General features: G+C 43.0%; 1 protein-coding gene across 2 annotated transcripts in view; it reads left to right on the forward strand.

Annotated features, from left to right (window-relative positions):
- Window positions 1–5,243: 5,243 nt before the first annotated feature.
- FAM193A (family with sequence similarity 193 member A) overlaps window positions 5,244–22,517 on the forward strand; it is a 98,744-nt gene continuing 81,470 nt past the window's right edge. For both annotated transcript variants that reach the window (XM_052683048.1, XM_052683049.1), the window contains exon 1: window positions 5,244–5,371. The gene's annotated coding sequence lies outside the window, so the exon portion shown is untranslated. The remainder of the gene's footprint in view (window positions 5,372–22,517) is intronic.

Consider the following 22,517-nt stretch of genomic DNA (forward strand, 5'->3'; position numbering starts at 1 on the left):
GTGCTCACAGCTTTACCAAACACATTGTTTAAGGACCAGTGAGAACTGTGCAGATAAAAAAGCCAATAACCATAAAGCTGTAAAGGTCGTAAAGCTAATGAAATAAAGTTTTATTATACAGCAGGTGAGACTGCTTTTATTTTGCTTTAACTTTCTCTGCTTTCCATAAAGTTTATTTCAGTTGAAACATCTGGCTGTGAAACAAATTCCAGAGGAGGTGAGGTAATACTGAACGTGGTCATTTGAAGAACAGCCCGCAGTCCTTTGCTGTACAGGTAGCCCTGCTAGCAGAATGCTCTGCTTGCCTCATCCCACCATGCAACCAAATACTCCCTCAATGATAGATCAACAACCTTATCCCAAGAAGGCTTTGGAAAGGAGGCAGTGCCCAGGGCCCCATGAAGGCCATCCAGGAATGTGATTCCAATGTTCCCTGCATGCGGAAGGAGCTCAGATGTTACTGCACATGAGAACAGACGCTGATGAGAAGGCACTCAGTTTGCTGTGGTGCTGCATCAGTGCTGGTTTGTAATCATGGTGCTGTTGCTGTGAGACCACAGGCAGAGCTCTTCTATGAGCCCCCAGTGACTCCCAAATGCTTTCTCAGACAGCACTGGGATGTGAGTTCAATGTGTTGGTCATGGAGAGGGGCTCTCACCGTGACGAGGACCTTTGTGAGCACACAGTGTCTGCACGCCGTATCATCCACCTGTTTTTTACTTCTGTGTAAGTACACAGTTGCCTATGCCCATACACGTGCATGTTCATTTCTTTGTAGAAAAGGCTTTTAGGGAACAAAATTGCTATTAAAATGACAGATTGTTGGACAGCAAAGACAAATTAGTGCTAGCTGCAGAATAATTATGTTGACAAATTCCTTCAGTTGTATAACGTTGATTTCAGTGCAAAGCCCCAGGGCCTCTGTACAAATGTAACCATATAGGGGAAACTGACAGAAAGCGAGGATCCAAAAGCAATTTTTGGAAATGTAAATAAAGCAGTCATTTGGTGAATGACAGCAGTTACAAAATGGCGGGGAGCAGAAGGATGGCTTTAACTCTTGTCAGGCTTGCCATGCAGGTCAGTTGCTCCTTGGACTTCAGTGTATTACTAACATTAATATTAAGTAGCATTCACTGAATTGGGAATGAAATGCATAATTAAGAACCTCTTGAAATCAAAGAAACCATAAATTGTAACCTCCCTGACACAGAGACTGCTTTTTCAAGAACAGTAGTAACTAACAGATCACTTATTTTTTAATTACAGTTACAACAACTGTTCAGTACTGCATTAGTTTCAGCTGGGATGGAATTGTTTTCTTCAGAATGTCTGGTATGATGCTCCATTTTGGTTTTAGGAGAAAAAGTATGCTGATAATGCACCACTGTTTATAATTACTGCTAAGCAGTGTTGTACACAGCTAAGGCCATCCACAGCAAAGGGCCCAAGAAGCTGGGGGGGACAGAATTAGGACAGCTGACTTAAATTGGCCAAAGGGAAATTCCATACCATATGGCATCATGTGGAAGGAGTGTTGAAGGGGTGGAGTTCATCTTGCTCTCTTTCAATGTTTGGGGGCCCATCTGGGCATTGGTCAGGAGATGGAGAGCAATTGCTTGTGCATCACTTGTTATAAATACTCATATATACATACACATGTATATTTGTCATAATTATTATCATTTTCTCTATCTTAGTAAATGATTTTATCTAAACCCACAATTCTACTTTTTTTCCCCAGTTCTCTCCTCCATCCCACTGCAAGTTGAGGAGTGAGCAAATGACTGTGTGCTGCTTAGCCAGCTACCAGGTTAAACTCCAACAAGTAATACAGATACCTTAGATGTGTATGCAAGAGAAGACCAGCACAAATATTCCAGTAAAGGGTAAAACCACATTGAGTTTTCCCAGACATTGTGAAGGCAGAACTTAAAGGTAACTGTGACCAGTAACCCTCACAGATTTTTGTTGACTTTATGCTTTGCAGATAAAACAGCAAAACTACTGAAATACAGCTGGGTCAAAGGAAGTCAGGTGAGTGCACTGCAGCACTCTGTACTGTTTATGTAGTGAATTTTCAGAAATGTTGTTCCTGGAAAATTTGAAAAATTTTAGTAGTACAAATAATTTTTCTTCCTAAAGAACACTGAATTGTGATGCCATGCTTTAAATTAACAATGAGGTAAATTAATGTTAGTTTTCTCAAAAGACTGGCTGTATTTTCTTAGGAATGAGGTTGAGCATTTTAAATAATTTACTTCAAGAAAAGGCAAGAAATTTGTTTATATGTCCTCCCAGCAGTCAAATTAATTTCCTCTCTCTTTTGCTCCAGTTCATAAAATCTTTAGATCCACCACCAAGCTGGCAAGTTCATTTTTAAAACAACCTACAGGCTCAGTCTAATTGCAACTTAAAAATAAGGTGTGGTAGCTGAGTGCTGTTCAAAACCATAAAGGTACTTCATTTTCCTGTATTTATTTGCAGATTGAAAAGAGATCTTGACCTCAACAGTTTATAAAAACTTTCTGTCTTACACTGCCAATTGTCTTTAACACTGAAAACTGACTTTAAAAAGTGGTATGGATGATCCTTGTTTTCTGAATAGTGAAAGGAAAATGTACATGTTTCTGTGATGAGAGTACTGGAATTAAATGTTGTGGTGACACTGAGCTGACTTAGCTGCTGCGCAGTTGAGTGATTTAACAGTAATAGTTTCTCATAACAGTGCTTTTTATCTGTAACATAGGGGATACAGACACTGACAGCTGAGACCGTGTGAAAATATAATTCTAAAAGGAAGAAAAAGCTGGCTGTGTATCGGTCTGAAATAAGACGTGTCAACATTTCAAACCAAAGACATGCACCCTAAGAATAATTCTGTGTATTGAGATGTTAAGAAATCAAATTTGAGTTCATACTACAGGGCCTAGAATTTATTTATTCATTGCAAAAGGCTGCACACAACTGTGCGAGCATTGCATGACCCTATGGTTGGTCATCCTGCAATTTGCTGCTCATACAGCACTGTGTGTTTATGAATCATAGAATCACAGAATGGCCTGGGTTGAAAAGGACCACAATGATCACAGAATCACAGAATTGTAGGGGTTGGAAGGGACCTCCAGAAATCATCGAGTCCAACCCCCCTGCCAAAGCAGGTTCCCTACAGCAGGTCGCACAGGTAGGCATCCAGGCAGGTCTTGAACATCTCCAGAGAAGGAGACTCCACCACCTCCCTGGGCAGCCTGTTCCAGTTTCAACCACCTTGCTATGTGCAGGGTCACCAACCAGCAGACCAGGCTGTCCAGAGCCACATCCAGCCTGGCCTTGAATGCCTTCAGGTTCGGGGCATCCACAGCCTCCTTGGGTAACCTATTCCAGTGCATCACCACCCTCTATGTGAAGAACTTCCTCCTAATATCTAACCTAAACCTCCCCTGTCTCAGTTTAAGACCATTCCCTCTTGTCCTATCACTATCAACCCTCGTAAACAACGGTTCCCTTTCCTGTTTATATGCTCCCTTCAAGGATATTTGGAGGAATCCTGCTCCTCCAAAACTTGCCATTTACCAGACCACACCAGGAACAAACATGTTCTCCTGGTTTTGCTGATGCCTGTGTATACCTGCAAAGCTCCTTCATGTGCATCGGGGCAAACAGCCTGGAACAGCTTCAGCACAGATGGAAGCTATCTCTGGAGCTGCCAATGTCTCAGCAGAACATGTTGGAATCAGAGCTTTCTTCTGTTTTTTTTTCCCAAAGTCCTGAGACATTGTTTCTGTGACCTTTCAGACGTTTTACACCCTTTGTGTCTTTTGGTTGCCCAGCTGTGCTGCCTGCTTGCAGTGAAGGGAAGAACAACACTCTAGTGCCTAAACATGTCTATAATGTTACGTCACATCACCAAATCGCATCAGAGCAGAGTGCTGGAGCATTTCACCTTTTCCGGTCTGTCCATGCAGCACCACGTTGTGCCACAAAGGGAAAACAATCTCAGGAAATGATGCTGACCGCCACTCCGGATGGAGGTTTGCAATCCACAGAGAGAAATGGCTATGGCAAATCCAGGTGGCTGTGTGTGCAGTTTGTGGCAGTGGTGTTGAAGGAGTGTTTGGACATTGTCTCTGATCTTTGTGTGGAGCCGGGAGTTGGACTCGATGATCTGTGTGAGTCCCTATGGTGGGTTGGGTTGGGTTGGCCAAGCCCTGCTGGCAGCCTGCTCACCTCCCCACCTGTGAGGAGCAGGGCCCTCTGCGTGCAGCCCACCGTGCGTAACCTCCATTTTAAGCCTTCCCCGCTGGGGCTTGGTGCCTCCCACAGCCTGCACCCACGGAGGATGAAACGCGGCTCCCACACAGCTCTTTATTAAGAGGAGCCGGCCTGTGGTGCCGCTTAAACCCGGCTCCGCGATGCTTATGTGAACGAGAGGAGCAGGAGGCGGCTGCCATTCCCTGCATTAGCCCAAGGCCTCCGCCCGGCTCGCCTCGGCGGAAGGCGGCCCCTCGCGCCTCAGCCTCTGCGGGAGCGTCCGGCCGCTGCGGCCCCTTTAAGACGCGGGGGCGTGCGTCACGTGGCGCTCGCCGGCAGCTGGGCGGCGGTGTAGTCCCTTGACCGGGGTGGCAACGTCGGCCGGCGGGGCTAACGGCGGCGGGCGGGACTACCGCTCCCAGGCGGCCTCGCGGCGGCGGGTGACGTCTACGGCCGCGCCCAGCGGGGTCCCGCGGTGCACGCCGGGAGTCGTAGTCCTTCGACCCACTCTCGGCGCGGCGGCGGGGCGCAAGAGAACTACGCTTCCCGGCGCGCCCCGCGGGGCGGGTTCCCGTCAGCGCGAGGGGGAGCCCCCCGACGTAAGGGGGGATCACTTTCCCCTTGTGTCCGCCATATTGGACGGTAACTCTGGTCAGCGGCGCTGGGGCCGAGGGAGTCCTCGTTGCCGGTGACAGTCGGTGCGCTCCGCTCCTCGGCGCCCGGGGTGCCCCGTGCCCCGGCCCCGCCCGCCCCCCCCACACTCGGGAGCTCGCCGCGGCCCCGCGCCCCTTCCCCTCCTCCTTCTCCTCCTCCCCCCCGCTCCCTCCTCCCCGCCCGGGTGTCAGGCGCGATGAGTCCGGCCGACGCCAAGCGCGGAGCCAAGCGCCGGAAGAACAAGCGGGGCGGCGGCCTCGGCAGCAGCGGCGGGCCGGGACCCAGCGGCGGAGGCGGCGCCGGAGGCCTGGGCAAGGCCGGGGCCGCGGCGGGAGCGGTCCCTCTGAGGGCTGCGAGCCAGGCGGCGGCCGGCTCCTCCAGCGCGGTGGGCGGCCTGCTGACGGCCCCGGCCGCCGGCAGCGGAGCTCTGGGCGGCGGCGGCGGGGCGGCAGCGGGACACGGCGAGGTGAGGCGAGGCGCTGGCCGCCGGGACGTCAGCACGGCCCCCGGGTGCGATGAGGGCTGGGGGGAGGGAAGGGAAAGGAAGGGAAGGACGGAGGGGGGCTCGCCGTGTCATCCGCCCTCTCTTCGCCGGCCCGGGGGCGGGGGGAACCGGGAGAGGCCCCCGGGGGCTGTGGGGATGGGAGAGGCCCCGGCCGCTCAGCCTTTGTGGGGGAAGGGCGGCGCGGCGCCCTGCCGAGAGCCCCCGGCTGCGGGGTCCGCGCCTCGTGCCCCACCTTGACAGAGGAGCTGAAGGGACGGGCCTCGGGGGAGCGGAAATCGTGCAGGAGGCGGCAGGGAGAGCGGAGCTGAGCCCTGTTGGCGGTGGGCTGCTCGGCTGGGCATCGGGCTACCTTGGGGGTCGGGCTGGGGCCTCGAAATCGTGTAGATTTGGTCCGTTATTCCGTAAGATGGTGACACTTAGTAGGAGCAGAGTGTGGGGTATAATTGGTTCTTTTTTTTCCTCCCGGGAAATTGCTCGAGGATTAAACCTTTAGCAAGGTGTCCGATGGCTCGAGTGATGAAAGAGTAAATAAGTTGATGTGCCTTTCCCTTATAAAGGTTACCTCAGGTTTTTATGTTGCCCACACAAAGGTTGCATTGAGGTATTATACTGACAAAAGGATTTCCTGCTGACAGCATCTTCAGCCGGCCATGTGTGTCACGCAGCCTGCTCCGCTTCCTCTCTCACCCTCGTGAACTTGTACACTTGGGGGGGAAACAGAAGAAATGGCTTTTGTGCTTTGGGTTGGTTGAAATGCCACCATGTAACTAATGCTCTTTTTTTTTTATTTTTATTTTTTATTTTTAACTTTCTATGTAATTTTTCCCACCTATTTTGCTGGATCAGTAAGCAATTTGGCAATTGTAGCTGGCTATTTTTTTTTTCTTCTTTAAAGCTTGTCTTTTTGTGCCATCATATTTTAGTTACCCGGGGCTTGCAGAGGTTCAGAGGAACTATCTGTGTGTTCTAATCTGTTGCTTATTTCAAGTGTCATTTCTGTTTGGGACGGTACCACTTATATGACTTATTCAGAATATCATTGTGAGTGATGAAGAGATGTGGAACTTCTTTGTAACTATGCAAATTGTCACAGAACAGTATTTTGGTAAAACCTCTTGCCAGGAGATGTATCTTATTGCTTGATGGCTTAGAATGCAAGTTCTTCCTGGCACAGGTCCCTGGGTATCACTGGAATAAACATGATAACGGCAAAGGAAACAAGCAGTGAAGTGATGAGCAGAGCAGCACATGGATGTGATTCAAATAGTGAAGGCTCCACTATCCCTGATGTTTTAATCTCTCTGTGTCTTATGGTTAAGATGCAGTCCAGGACTTTGGTTGGCAACTAATTGTACTCCATCAGATCTTGTGCTGAAATTTGCCTTAAAAGGCAGCAGCACTTCTAGATTTTCTACTTCATGTTTCTTCTTCATTTTGGACTAGGTGGTTCTTAATAAGATTTCTTAGTCTTCAGGGGTTTTTGATTGAAAAGTATAAGTTGTACTTCCCAAATTAAATGCAGTATTTCAGCATTATATTTCTGGAAAAGTACTTTTGTCTGTTACTTCTACCAATGCATTGTTTGTTCTTTTCCAAGTATGTGCAACGTTACTTTGAAAACATTTGTCACTTTGTCCTAGTTTTTAAGATTTTTATTTTTTTTTTGCCCAGATGTGCAAATGATTTCATCAGATGTTTCTGTCTTTTAGTTGTTAGCATGGTAGGAGTGATCCTGAAGGCTGGTGGACAGATGAGGAATTAAGAAATTTGTCAAATAAACCATTTAGTTAAGCTAGACTAAACCTTTGCAAAGATCTTGTTTGATCAAACACTAAACATTAAAATTGGTTCATCATGGGGATAGGTAAATCCCTGTGCTCAGTTTCCAAACAGTAAATGCCTGTGCTTAGAGATGCACCTTTAAAGTTGGCATTACTTTCTCCATACTTGTTACAGTGGCTTTTTCCTTGATGTTTCCAATACCTCTCTAGTGGTGTTGAGGCACAGGAGTTGCCAATATTTAACAGTTAAATGACAGTTTTGTTTCGGACGTGAAGTCTCAAATCACCATTAACTTGTTACTTACTTGTAAATGTGATATCCTTAATGGTTAATAATTTGCTAATTGAGGGTACGTGGTCAAAACAAGAGCGCATTCTGTGAACGAAGGACTGGCATATGTTGCTTCTGGATGAAGTTAAGAAAGAAAACTGTGTATTTTAGATGACTGATTGCTTCTAAATTAGGTGCAATGTTTGTTTTGGCTGGATGGAAAGTAAGCAACGCTCTAATAGCTGTGAAGTAGTAACCAGACTTGCTTTACTTGCATCTTACACAGCACATTGTAAGGTTCCTGTTAGTGGGCAAGAAAACCAGCAGCCAGATCTCTGCTGGATCCGTGTAACTGGAAACATAAGCAAATATATATATATATGTATATATATAAAACATTAAAAAAGAAAAAAGGAGATTTTCACATTTTCTGCAGCGTTTTCTAGTTGTTCATGTACTTTTCTGTTCCATCTTGCATTACTTCCCTGAGCTTAGGTCATCCGTTCTGGATGTTGTAGGCACGTTCCTCTATTGAAGTTGCATAAAAGGCTTCTCCCAAAAGTTATCTAAAGTATGGAATGAAATAAGAGGTTTAAGAAACGATCCAGAATGTGTTCTATGTTTCTCTCTATCTATAATTGTTTAGAATTAAGTATACGTTAAGTATCTTTTATAAAATGGATTTATATGTGGTTGAAAATAGAGGTGTGTATTCCAGAATTGACGTTCTAGCTGAGACTGTTGTAGCTAAGTATTGTATTTCAATTGAGCCTCTCATACATCATCTTTGGAGTATTATTTTTAAGAGTGGAGGCTTAATTGTGTGTTAAGAGTATGTGCTACGTTTTGCTCTGAGCTTCAGCTGGGTGACACCTAATGGAACCTAACTGGAAGCTACCTTGCCCCGTGCACATGCTGAAGAGCGTCAGAATTCACCCTTTACGGCACAAGCAAATGTTTTAGAGTGATAGTGACATGGAAGATGCTATGGCAGTGTTTCAGTGTAAGGGAGCATCTTACTATTGGAAACTTGTAGCTGAGTCTAATGAAACTGGAACTGGAAACCAAGTTACTTATTCTGGTGTGGTGCTACTGCAAAGCTTCCCTAAGAGTTGTGTTTCTTCTTACAGAACTGATCACAGCAGCACTAGGAAGAGTCAGGTATCCTATCAATGATGGTCATTTGTAACCAGAAAGTGAGATATTTTGAAATTTCGAAGATGTATTTACAGAAACAGGCTATACTGTCTGTTTTGAATTGTTTTAAATTCAGTAATACGTTGCATTCGGTCTTGTTCATTTCTTCCTTTACGTTTTTGGATGTTGGTTGGATTGTTCATGCTGTAAGGAGCTCTGGGCTATCTTAACCAGCAATTGCACAACCCCAAGTACTGCTGTGGGCAGGTGGGCTGTACTTGGTGTGCTGGGGCACGTGGGGCTGAAAGGGCTGCTGTCCATGGCTGCCCTGCTGTGATGGGATCTGCTGTAGCCCTGGCTGCCTTGTATTCAGCTAAATAATTCAGAAGCCATTTTACCATTTTCTTGTTTCCTTTCCCAAAGTTTATATTGTTTATATCTGTCAAGTGTAGCAATGATTAAATCTTACATTTGAGAGCTGTCATAATTTTCCTAACATATTTTGCTGGACTTTTCTAATATCGTTTCTTCAGTAGATATTCTATTCATAGCGGACTGTACGTTGCCACTCTGTAGAGCAGGTTGGCCCATCAGCTTTGTAGTTCAGTGCTCCAGTTGATTGCATTTTACAGGTATCTGTGCTTGATTTGTTGCTTGAGGTTTTCCCTTTTCTCTTTTTCCTCCTCAGTGATTCAAACATTCAAAAGAAAAGGTAAATGAAAGTGAGCTTTGTCAAGAGCTCAGAAGTTGATTGAATAGCCAGCTTTTGTACTTCTGTGTAGCCCCAAAAAAGGCAAATGTACTTTGATCAATTTTTATTAAGGTTCAGGTAAATTAGATAGTTCAAGTGGTGCTGTAACTTCAGGTTAAGAAAGCAGATATTTTTATAAGCTCGAAATACTTATTTTAAGAAAAAGAGTCTTTGGACAGTCCAGGAGCACATTTATTCCTCTAAATGCAATTCAGTCTTTCTTTACTTTAAATGGAGGTGCAATCTCTGCCTTGAAGAGCTTATGCTCTGCTTGCTCCTTAATAAAAGGAGATACAAGATAGCAGATGAAACTATTAGGATTGGTTTTAGGTGGTATGGTTGAGTTAACTTGCTAATTTAGAAGGGGAATCTATTGCGACTAAAAGTTTGAAGTGTTCTAGTTAGATTCATTTAAAACAAGCTTAATGGTTGCATAACATTCACATTAATAGCTCTTTCTTAGCGTCTTCTCATGATCAGTTGAGGCATTTTTCTGCTAATAGATGTGAGGCCACAGGCATGCCTATTAGCTGGTGGCTCAGATCGTGTAATGCCGCTCCTGGGAAGCGAGAGCCTGCGTGTGCTCATGACCTTGACGTATTTCCAATCCCCGATGGCTCCATTTCTCTCCCACCTTCTGCACCTGCTGTATCATGGTCAATTGATAACGAGAATAATTGGTTGTGAGCTGTGAAATGAAACGTGGGGAAAGCGTGTCCAAAAAAATTGCATCTGGGCAGTGGTGCCTAATCGGTACTGGTGCAGTGTCCTACTATGGCTTTGTTATGAAGGCGGTGGGTTTGTCTTTGTTGCTACGTTGGTTACAAAGTGGTTGAGAGATTAAAAAATAGTTTTGACTGTTTAAAAAAAAAAAAAAGTAACTCCATTCCCCTCTCAACTTTTGCTCTCTGACTGTAAGTGAAACCCAGTTGATTTAGATCAGAATTTGACCAGCATGAGAAGTTCCTCTTGAAATGGGTGCATATTGGTGACGGTATTCAGGGTTCAGTTCAGTCTTGCATTTTTTAATTGATCCAAAATAGTACCTGAAGTTTCATGTTTTGTATTTAATCTTGGATTTTTTTTGTTACTGCATTTATCCTTTTGTAGTGGTGTCCCACCGTGAGGGGAGTCCTCAGATCCCTTCTCGTCTCCAGTTCCTGTATGGAAGGGATTATTGCTCTTCTCTGGCGTTGTTGAGCGTGTGTGGAATTTCACTTTGGTGGCACTTGGTGCCTAAATGGGTAATATTTACTCCCTAGTGTGTATTCAGCAAGGGTGGTCCTTAAGAAATACACATTTGCAGCAGTTGTGTTGTTAAGAAGTTATTAGGGGAAATAACTGGAAATTATCTTGCATTGCTTAGGATATACAGGGCTTCTTGTGTGTGCCAGGCAGGGCTCTGGTACATGGATCCTGGTAATCAGAGAAGATGTTGCTGGGGCTTCTTCAGTGTAGGGAAAAGAGGCCATTTGTTATCTCTTATTTGAGTTATGAAAACTGTGCCTACACTTTCCTTTCTTGCGGTGATTTTTGATTTTAGTGGTGACCAAGGTAGCTTTGAACAGCTCTGTTTTGAGGAGGGGCAGTCTGTATGTGAAAACTTCATAGGATATTTAAAATAAAGAAATATTTGAGGTAAATGGATAGATGAGTACTGCAGTCCAATTCCTTGTCTCTGTTAATAACTTAATCTACAAGTTTCTCGTACTGTAAATGAAGAGCACAGCTGGGAGGTGACATTTATAATGCTGCCCTTAACGTTATTATGGGAACTGCCAAAATTGAGGCTTGTCAGGGGATGCAATAAAATAAATACACCATTATTTTTTTGACATGAGAGTTATTTAATTTTATATTGTTAAGATTCAAGGCAGCCTGTGACATTATTGACCTTCACCTCATAGCCCTGTGAGGAAATAAACCAGAAATAGTATGAAAGCTATGTCTGAGCAGCGTAGTAATTCTCCTGAAGTATATTTTCTCAGGGCAAATAATTTGGTATAGAATGTACAACTGCTCTAATAGTGCAGAGCTTAGTCTGAGCACCACCTTAGAAAGGGGAACAAATCACTGGGGTTGCTTTTGAGCTGTTTGAGGCTGTGGAACTGGAGCTGTTTGTGTTTGGTGATAGTGTTGGAGAGAGACATCCTTGGAGTGCAAGCTTTAGCTGTGTTCTTATATAATCAACTTAATTTCTTTTGTACAAGCTATGTAACTTAAGGAAAGTGTAGTTCTCTCCATTCTAATAGTAAGAGGGGACACTTGAGTACCTGAGAGAGAGGCACTTCAGAATCATGCTGTGGAAGAATCATCTCTCCCCACTTGTTGTTATAGAAAGTGCTAAGGGAATTTGGTACAAGCTGGGTGCCCAGAATTGGAGGGTGAAAATCTCTGTAGGAGCCTGTGTTGGTCCTTTGTCTCTTCAGTTATGGCTTTCTCGTTAAAAATAAAATAGAATTGGAGCTCAGAAGGGTTGAGAGCTCACTCTCATCTTAATCTTGGTTGTTTTTTAAAACTGAAAAAAAAACCCCACGAAAAACCAACCTTTGTTCACTTTTAAGAAGTAAGAAAGGAGTTCACTGGTCTGTGAGCTGTGAACAGATGGAGGATGTGATCAGCTGTTGGGGCAGTGTTTGCTGCTCTAAATAGCTCTTGCTTGTCTTCTCCAGGGAAAAGGTACCAGGCTGGGTAGGTGTGTCTGGTTGGCAGCCCAGGGGACTTTGCTGTTCTAGATCTAAATCTTGAGATACCCATCTTTATTCTTCTAGATGCTAATTATGCCTATGCTATCCAAAGTGTTGGTTAAATGATGCCTTGCAGCACAATGTCAGTTATGTCAGCATTTACCCGTAAGTCAGTTGTTGCTCATTTTGGAAATTAGAGCTTCTCTGCTTAAAAATTAAAGCAGAATCAAACAGTGTAGGGACAGTGGTTTATTTGGTTTATTTCCCAGATCTGTGCATGTGCTGAAAAGGTAAGTTTTCTAAATACTATGTATAAAATCATGCAACTCTGCTGATTGGTATTGGTTTACTAAACACTAGTTGATATATTCCCCATAGTAAATAAGTACAATACTCGTCCTGTGAGTCTGTAAAGGGCTCCACGGACCCATAGCAATGTGTAGCTTCTTAATTAGGAATGTAAACACTGCCAGCTTAAGTCTGCACTAGGGCTTTTAGCACTTAGACTTCTGTGGACAGCAGTGAAATAATTGAGAGATGTTTTTGTTTACTTTTCTTTTTCCTCTACCCCTTAAGGTCTGCTAACTCACCTTTTTTGGAAATCTGCACAATAGGTAACCACTGAAATTATTCCCCAAGCAGAGTATTGGAGACTAAAGGATGGAGTAGTAGGCGTGTGTTCCTCTATGGAAGACTTAAGATGCTGGCAGTGGTGGGAATCCCATTTAGTTAATAATACTCAGCTCTTGGGGACAAAAACAGATGTGGCACGTTGTGTTAGGAGCATCCATTTCGTGAGGTGGCTTTCATGTAAAATTGGCCACTCGAGGTAAGAAATGGTCTGGATTTGTGGTAGTAATCTGTCTCTCAGGTGGACTTGGCACAGGTTTGCAATAGCATGGCTGTCTAGCTGGTGTGGAATAGCCCTAAATGATCTTCTTGTACTGCCATTTCCACCACTAACAACTGTTTAGGAGTTGTGAACCTGGGTACATATCAAAGAGACCAAGTTCTGACCAAGACCCAGAAACAGCATCTTGATGCAATTTGCGTATGGCAGAATATTCCCATCTCAGGGATTGGTGTTGGGTTTTGTTGGCATACTGCTTATCCCCATCTGTCAGAAGAAATGGGTGGCAATTACAGGTCTGGTAAGTTAAAGGAAGTACAAGTCTGTTTTGTGGTTGAATGAGGAAGGAAAGAATAAGACTAAAATGCTATTTCTTTTTCTCCTGTGTGCCGTGGGAGAAAAGTTCGTTTGGATGAGGAGAAAGAACTCTAAAAGAGCAAACATTATTGATGTTACATGAAAAGAAGCTTAGCCTTTTGAGATACATGAATGAGTCGAGGAAGGAAGGACTCTCAAACATCAGCCGGGCATGACTTTATGTAACCCACTTCTATTGAACTTGACTAATAAGGTTTTTTTAAATGTATCCCTAATGACAAACACTCAAAACCTACGAAGGACATGACCAAAACTTAATTATATTGACATTGTAAAGTGACACAAAGAAGGCAGCCCGTTGTATCCCAGTTATGGAGGAAGTCCATTAATGCAAGCCGCGAGTCTTCAAAATATGCTTTTCTTTTTTAATTAAAACATACCTTGTTTGTAGCACTGGAATTTGGAGAGTGCATTAAAAGTAATGTACGTGTAATGTTTTTCAGAGTGCTGTGAGGCTTTACCTTGACTCCTGTTCTGCCTGAAGCTTTGTACTGTCAGGCTGTCAGTGGCAGCTCCTCACAAACAAAAGAAGCAGCTTTAAGCAGAGGTGCCAGACTTGAACGCACGCTGCCACCCGCTTCTTGTCTTTGATGCTTCTTTCAAAGAGAAGCAGTGCACACAGCTGCGTGTTGGTGCTGTTGGTGTTGGTGTGCTGTCTGTGGTCATTGCAAACTTTCTGCTTTCTTCTGTATTTTGGGACTAAAGTAGTTTTTTCTTTTTCTTCCTGCATACAGGAATGGTAGCAGTAGCTCTCAGGGCAGAACTCTTTCAAGGCTGTGAGGGTGGTGCTAAGGCTGAGTTGTACACAAACGTTCTCAGCTATTTTTTAGTATTATGTGGTAGCTGTTTTTTTTATTATTATTATTATTTCTCCCTTTGGCCTAGTTGCAGCAAACTAACAGTAATTTTAGAAATACTTGGAATGAATGGAGTTACCATAGCAAACTTTGGTTCGGATGTGACTGACAAAAAGTTAGGGAACCTCTTTCAAGTTCTGTAACCTTATCACAGAAGCACCCATTAGTTGGCTGCTTCACACTTGTAGGGATTGTTCCACGAAGTATGTATTTGGATAATCCTAATGCTGATGTAAGCCCAGAGGCTTTCACGGCCAGATGCGTGAGTGAGACTGCCTGCGTGCTCATATGTGTGCATGTAGGTATCAGCTCTTTAAATATGGCATTCTTGAACGTGGATTGATGATGTTGCTCTCAGTGTGTAGTTGTGAACCAGTGTTTGTGTGCATGTAAAATTTTTGCTTTAGGAGAACATGTATGTATTTGAGTGTGAAGGCTGCTCATAGTCCTAAGTAAATGTTTGAAGACATTTTCTTTTAACACTGAGTTGCGTAGTGAAGTCGGTCATTTGGGAGCGCGAGTGTGCCTGAAAAAGCAGATCAGAGCCGCAGTACAATTTTGCCAGCCTTTACTGTTTAATTGGTGTGGAGTTAATGACCAAAAGATTTCTTAATTGCAGTAATGCTTCCAGGCTGCTTATCTTCAATAAGCCGCTACCACAACAGATGGCAGGTTAGTGGTTTAGCTGAGGTTGACTGGAAGTTTTTCACCACTTGATTGGCCATAACTTATGTGTGTGACTGTAGAAAGTACATAGTTGAGAACAGAATCTTCGTTGGTACAGATATCAGATGAATTTTGTGGTGGCTTTTTTATTTTATTTTTTTTTGTCACTCAGCCAAAGATGGGAAGCTTCTGTGCTGTCAGAAGGAACTTCATCCATGTGATCATCTGTATTGCATCTTTGCTTCTTTTTCCTGGCTATTCCCATGATTCTTCTCCACTGACTGTGATTCTGTGCTCCTTGTCACAGGCTCTGTGGGGAATTGTACTGGTATGTGCTGTGATTTGAGGCAGCTCGGAGCAGTGGGCTGAGGCTGATGGGGCTTTCTGTTAGTGCTGTGCTGGCTGAGAGGCTGAAATGCAGGAGGAGGAGTGGACAAACTAAAGCTTTCGTGATGTACAGGTACACATTACTTCGGACAAACAGAACCACAACAACCTACATTTTCAATGTAAAAAGGTAATTTATTTCTATCCTGGTAGCTACCATTCTTACACTTTTCTCTCCTAGCTTGAATTTTGAAACCTTAAGTAGGAGAGGCAGGAACTTTGTACTGAGGAACACTGCATTGTAATGAAGTTAAATATTAATTGATATCTAATGTTTTAGGAAGGGCTGTTGCTGGCCACCCAACGTACTGACTGGTTTTGAGAGTTACGGGCGGAATCACGGCCTTAATGGTGCATATTTTGAATACTATGTCTGTTGCATTTCTTTAAACCTGACTGGCACATGTTTTACAATGAAAATGAACGGGATTAATCTTTTGTAGATGTTTCAAGTTATTCTGGGCCTGTATTTCCATTTATTTAATTTATTTTCATTTTACACTGTTACTTACAACTGTTCCATGTCCACGCTTTACCGTTTGAACTTCATGGCACCTAAATAGGCAGCCCTGCTGCTGCTCCGGAGTAGCTGCTTTCTCTGAAAATGCTTTGCTACAATCTTACCCAAATGCTTGTCTTCCGTGTCACTCGGTAATAAGATACTGTTGCTGAATAGTTGGGAGGTGCAGTGGTTCGTGGGTGTGGGTCTTGGAGGCTTTCTTTTTAAGGAGCCGTTCAGAATCTGATGTTTTGTTCTTGTGAGGTATTTGTATGTTGCGACAGAATTCCCTTCAAGTTCCTTTTTCATAATCCAAGCTTATTAGACTCCCAGTAACTCTCAGTGGGAGCTCAGGCTGCTGGATAGGCTTTTGGTTCCTTCTGCACTTTAAAAACTATCTTCCCGTTTCATACCAGGCCTGAATGTAATGTTCCAGAATCTATCTGTGCTGTAAGATCTTAATTTTGAGTTTCATTCTCTCTTATCTCAATCATTTCTCCCTCTCCTGGCCAATGGAGGCAGCATTGGTTACACTTGTCAGCTGTCTGCTCTCACAATGACCTTATTGATGGAGACACCACAACCTCACCATGCAGCTTATTTTCATCCTGAAGTGCTTTACTGTTAGTTTTCTGCTGTATGATCTGACTCTCCGTGCTGCAATTCAACTACTTCATTGCTTATTCTGTTTGAGAACTGACTGTTCCTTCCTGCAGTAAACTGGGTGTCCCTGCTTCCTACAACCCTTCATGACAGGTAATATTGCATGGATGTCATATTTGTTCTCTTGTAGTGTTTCTCCATGCTGTTCGTGTTTGCCTTGAAGAACTGTGCTCGGGATGAGTTGCAGTTCTCCATCTAAGACTTTCTGGAGCAGTATTAGGTGGAAGGATTATGTCATGTGTCACATAGGCTAGTGCTACAATGGGACATATAGCTTTTTTCCAAGTCTGACCTTGCTAACTCTCATGCATATATCTATTTGGAAATTCACAGCACTTCTACCCAGATCTTGATTTTTGTCTATTAAACAGTTTCCTGAGTAAGGCTGTCAAAAACTTGATTAATCAAGTCAGTCATGACACTTTTTTCCCCCCTTGGGCAAGTCTGTCATGGAAAAAAAGATGTACTGATTTGACAATGCTTGCTTTTGACAAAACCAGAGTGGTGTTCCTCTTCTCAATATCATCCAAGTGTTCAATAGTAATAGGCTCAGTATACTTACCTGACTTTTCTGGGAACTGTAGCAAGTCAGAGTTGTTCCCCAGGTGTTTGTCCTTCTTACTCCTTCTTTTTAGTTAGTTAGTTGGTTTGTTCCTTTTAAAGAAAGGGTCTTTGTTCACCTTAATCTAAACTTCTGGTATCTTGGACATCCTCTGAGTTTTTGAAGATGGTGTTATTGATTTCAAGATGACTTGAAGGGCTTCTTGAGCAACTTGGTTGAATGTTATCAGATGAAGCCAACTTCAGGAGGAAAAAAGCAAAAAACAAAAAAGCCGCACGATATGGCTGTTCCCATAGGCTGACTCTGAGTGGACATTTTTCCTCATTTGCTGGTACTGATTGTGCGAGGCTTGCACTCACTACAGTCCTCCTTCTGTAGTGAGGACCTATTCTTCCTAATATGTTTTTTCCTCTTCAGTAATGGACAGATTCTTTCTCATTATTACTAATGTACTCAGCATAGTGGCCTCAAACTGAGAATTATTTCATTTTGTGCCTTCAGCCTTTTTGATTTGTCCCCTCCATCCTCTTGCTTGTTATGTGTGTTATTCATTTTCTCTGTGCTTTTTCTGAATCATTATTCACTTGCTCTGTTTTCTGTTCTCTTGTTGTGCTTGGTTGTCTTGACTTTGTATCTTTTATGCTGTTTGAGACTTAGCTCTTCCCTGCCTTAGACTTATCTTCTGAGTTCTCATTTGATGATATTAAATCTGTCTGAGTTTGTCTCTTGCTGTTCTCTTCAATAACCATTGACTTTATTGTTGCTTCTAATGAAACCGTCTCTCGGTGTTCACTGTCAACCACTTCTTTCTTGCTGTCTGCAGCTAAAGGGAGACTCTCTGGTTGCTGTATATGTTTTAAAACAAGAAGTCAGCAAGTTCTTCAGCTTCTGGTGGAGTTCTGTGTTCTGTTTCCAGCAGGTGCTTAAGTTCTTACTTCCTTGTGAGAAGAGGTCCTTTGCCTTTCTTCACTCTGCCTTGTGCTCAGGAGAGGTATCACCCACTCATGCACTGTTTGGGATGGTGTGCAGTACACTTGCAGCTTGGTAGTGCTCGTGTGCTTTGTGATGTTTATATCCTTTAGCTAAAAGACTTAGCATACCTGGGCTTTTGGAAATAGTTTGTTTGCTATTTGTTTCTTCTGTGAATGAATTGTATCCTCTTTCTGTTAGCCTTCCAGCTGGAAATAGACCTTGAGGCAGTAGATCATAGTCCTGACTGTGTGCGAAGAATTGTCTCCTTTTCTCATCACACGGTAGTGTGCACATTGGTAGCACTTGTGGGTTGGTTGCTTGTTTCACATTAACTTGGTGTGAATAATTACATTCTCTAACTTCTTTGGTCTTTTATTGGGTTTTCATTGCTTATCTAGAAACACTTGTGTTTTGCTTGTGTAAAGAAGAAACTACTGAAGTTAGCAAACAGGACAGGCTTCTTTTATGTCTTAATTCCTTGAAATCTTTCTCATTCTTGCTTTTCAGCCTGCAAAGCCTCATCATAGGATCAGAGTAAGCAGTGTTTTTTTTTTCTGGTACCACATCCAATCACATGGGATTGGGGTTGTCTGCATGATTAATTAGTTCACGTCTGAGTTGTGATATGAAGACTGGTTGGGAATTTTCAACTTCAGCCTCTGCTTTCTGCAGGGTTGTGTAACTGCTTCTTACCTGTTCCCAATCTGTGTTAGCAGTGTGACCAGTACCTGCATGAACAAGCAATCAGGAGCAGTAGCTGATGTGATGAGAGAGCACTGAACAGACACTGTGAAGAAAGTACGTATCTGCTTCTCTTAGGAGCTGCTGCAGTGAGTTACTTGGGGCTGAAGGGGGGCAGACAACAGCTAGAAGAGTGGAAGGTGAAGCACACCAGATGTTATGTTTCAGTAGTGTATTTCACTTGGCTATGAGAAAATTAATAAATGGTATAATGTATGAATGTACAGTGGACAGCTTGAGCTGGGCAATTTTGGGATAATGAGGTGCAAAGATAAATAGTCTGATATGGATGCTAGCACAACTTGCAGTTCATTAGCTCTGTGTTTCAAGTAAGGCCTCTAACTGGTTGTTACAATTCCCGTGTTAACACTTAGTTGCTGTGTCTTCTGTAATTCTGATGATTGTTGTTAAGTCTGGCTATTATTCCAGGGCTCTGCATCTTACTGATGCTCATCTTGCAGAATTAAAGGCACCAAGTACTAGAGAACTTTCTCTGTCTTAATTGTCTGTTCCTGTCCAAATACAGCATGTGCCATTTACCTCACAACTTCATTTCTCTGTTGTGGGGGAAAAGAAACATAACTGGTTTCAAATACTGTATTTCATTGTACCTTCTGAAAATGCTGTTTCTTATGCAAGGCTTTCCTTCATGTCTCGGAAGATCTTGCTGCCAAGAGTGAGTGTGGTTAACCCTTTACGAGTGTGCCTGATTAATCAGAGAAGGCCAGTATCTTATAACACAGTTCCTGTTCTAGGTTGTGTCTGCAGTTGTATCTCTGAAGCTATCTGGTCAAGTAATTAATTCCTAAATCTTTGTCTTTAGTATCTTAAACTTGCATTTGACTAAATACAACTTAGTTTTTGGAGGAAAAGGCTGATGTTCTCAGAGGTTTTTGTTTTGCAACAGTCCTCTTAGTTTCATGTATTTTTGTTTGGGATTGAAGTGTGAACAGCAGGTTAAAATCTGATAACTCTGTCCTAGGGGGGGAAAAAAGGCATATGCATGGTTGGTTCTTGCCAGCTCTGGTTGAGAGAATTCTGTGGTGCTTTAACTGCCTGCTCAGAACACTTCTGGCTGTTACACTGGGGGGTGAGCAAGTGCTTGAATCATCATTATTGGCTTTTGATATTTCTTTAGCATATGCTGCTGTGTATCTACTATGAAACTGTAGGACATTGTTCTATGAGAGGGAAAGCAGAACCTGAGAGGAGGTGGATGGGCTCTGTTGGCTATTAAGTTCTGTTATTCTGTATTCCTGCTGCCATTTCACTTGTGAACTATGGAACTGCATTTAACGCTTGCAGGGAACTCTTAAGACACAACTAATTAGTGTATTTTAATGAGTAAAAGACACGATTCTCCTCCTTTTCCTCCCATTGTGGCTTAGTGTTAAATTTGATTGTATTTCATACTTTATCTTTCCAATTGTCAATACTTTTACAAAACTTAAGATAGTGAGTGAGCACTTTTGAGGGTTGTGAAGCAGCACTGATACTTTCCAATGTCTCAAAATGCAGCGCAGTGCATCCTGGAATCGCGCTTCCTTTTAGCAGCCTTTGGGATGAGCTCAAACCGTTAGTATAGGCAAATCCTTTTGCCCATTCACTTCCAAATCTTGGTAGAGAATTCATCTCAGAGTGTTTGGTTGCAAATACAGCAGGAGATGCTTGAAATCTTCTGAGTTATTTAATGTTCTTTTAAGATGAGAAATGTTTTGATTGGAGGGAGCTAGTGACTGAAAAACTTTGACAATTGGATGTGTGAAGTGTAGGAGATGATGGGAAGAACTTAAGATGAAAGAAAGACAAAGTTATCAGTACAAATGGTAAAGTACGAACATATGCAGTCATAGTATTAAAAATAAAATGAATGAAAACAACTAACCAATTTCTAATACTTGCTTTTCAGTTTCCATGCAGTATCCCAGATGGATGCAATACAGAATTTGGAGAAGATAATGGTATTAATTGCTGCTGGCTTTAATTGATTGAATGTTCTTACTCAGCCAAGTAGTTGATAGCACACAGGAATACTGTAGTTTCTTGGCTGCACAGCTTAAGAGCTGAGAGCCTCATCCTTTGTTGGCATTTGTTGGGTTTGGTTGGAAAAGGCATTTTTTTTAAGTTAGGAAAAGACCTAAGATATAATCACAAACTGGATGAGTGCAAACTTATGAGTTATGTCGTGGTTTGTGGCCTTCTGGTTTGTATGGCATTTCTACTTCAAAACACAGGGTTTTGATTCTTCTCGTCACTGCAAAGGAGCGGTGAATGTGAAGACATCGCATCATTTTGTTCACGTAAGCAGTAATATTTCTATGCTAAATTCCATTTTCACTTGTTCTTTCTCGTTAAACTTAAGCATAGATTTTTATGACCAAGATTAATGTTTTGTTTTTGTTCTGGAAGTGAGGTTTTTCTTCTGGTTGTGATGCTGTGGGAAAATGGCTCATAGGTCGAGGCTGTCCAATTGCACGGAGTGACGCTGTTGTTTAAAAAGGGAAACTTGACAGTTAGATAAAACTACTTACTGTTGTCCCCCAAGGGCAATATCTCTCATCTGTTGCAGTGCGGTATGAATTTCACTATGGTAGATAATATTTCGCTAGTATGTGTTTATGGTTTTAAACGTGGTATCAGTTATCATTCTGAGACTTTAAGCTCTCTTGTGAGCAAGGCGGATGGCTTTGGGCTCAGAGGAAGGGGAAGACAAGATCAGACCTGCGAGCAGGAGGTGTTTCTCATAGCATCCAGGACCTCTTGCTTTCTCCTGCGGCAGTCCTTCCCTTCTGAAAGGCAATTAACCATTAACCACAGGAGACTTGGGCAGCACTGCTCGCCGTGCCATTAATAGCCGTTGCTTGGAAGCCTGCATCCTCCTATGGGAAGGACATGAGCTGGGGCAGGAGGGCTGTGTCTTCTCTATAGCCTTTATCTTTTGGTCCTGGAAAGCTGTTGGTTATTAATTACTGTTGCAGCTGTAAAAGGGTGTGTGCCTGGTGGGTTCAGGGAACTGTAGTAGTGCTGTGAACCTGTGTTTCTGTTGCCTTGGAAGAAAACATGAAATTTTATCAGTGAAGTTTCTAAAGAGCATAGCATCTTGGGTTAAAAAAAAAAAAAAAAGAATAGTAAAAAGCTCTCAGATGGTACAGGATGAACAGACAGTTTTGATGCAAGTGTGGGCATGTGTCATGTAACCTACCTAGACAGACAGACCTTTGTGCTTGCAGTGCTGAAGGCACCTATGTGCAGATAGATGCACAGAATTTATTACTTCATCAAGTAGCCTGGGCCTTGAGTCTGTGACTCATCACAGTATCCAGAGGAGGATGGTTATTTTGTATCTGGCTGTGAATTCTTCCTGAATACCAGCTCTTCTGACTGCTGGCTGGGAAGGATTGCCGAGGTGCTCCTGACTTCCAAGGGCCCGCTTTCTAACTTTGCGGCTTCTCTGAAGGAATAAACAGTTCATCAGATGGCAGTGTCTGAACACATAAAGAAAGAAAAAGAAGTGATGGAGAATAAACAATAAAATTTGGTAGTTCTTTTGAGCCTGTGCGAATTCTAGTTTATATCATTTACTTCTTGCAATCCTGAAATAGGGTTTTTGCTAGGTCATGTCTTTTGAGAAAGCCTCCAAGCAGGAATTAATTCAGGAAGATCGTTGGCCTTTGTTAGACAAATTTCACATGGTAGGCAGTACTTAAAAATATTTAAGTACAACTTATGTGGGCTTGCTTGTATTGGTGGAATTCAGCTTAGATTGTCTACAGATTTAGACAGCACGTCAAGTGGGATCTGGACACTTGATTCGACAGTGCAGCTGTGTACTTAGTTTGTGTGTTTGGTGTTTTTTTTTTTTTCCTTAGGACAGTATTTGATAGTCATTAGTAGTCACATCAGAC

Source organism: Tympanuchus pallidicinctus, unplaced genomic scaffold (genome assembly GCF_026119805.1).
Source record: "Tympanuchus pallidicinctus isolate F22 unplaced genomic scaffold, pur_lepc_1.0 scaffold2, whole genome shotgun sequence".
Taxonomy (NCBI): domain Eukaryota; kingdom Metazoa; phylum Chordata; class Aves; order Galliformes; family Phasianidae; genus Tympanuchus; species Tympanuchus pallidicinctus.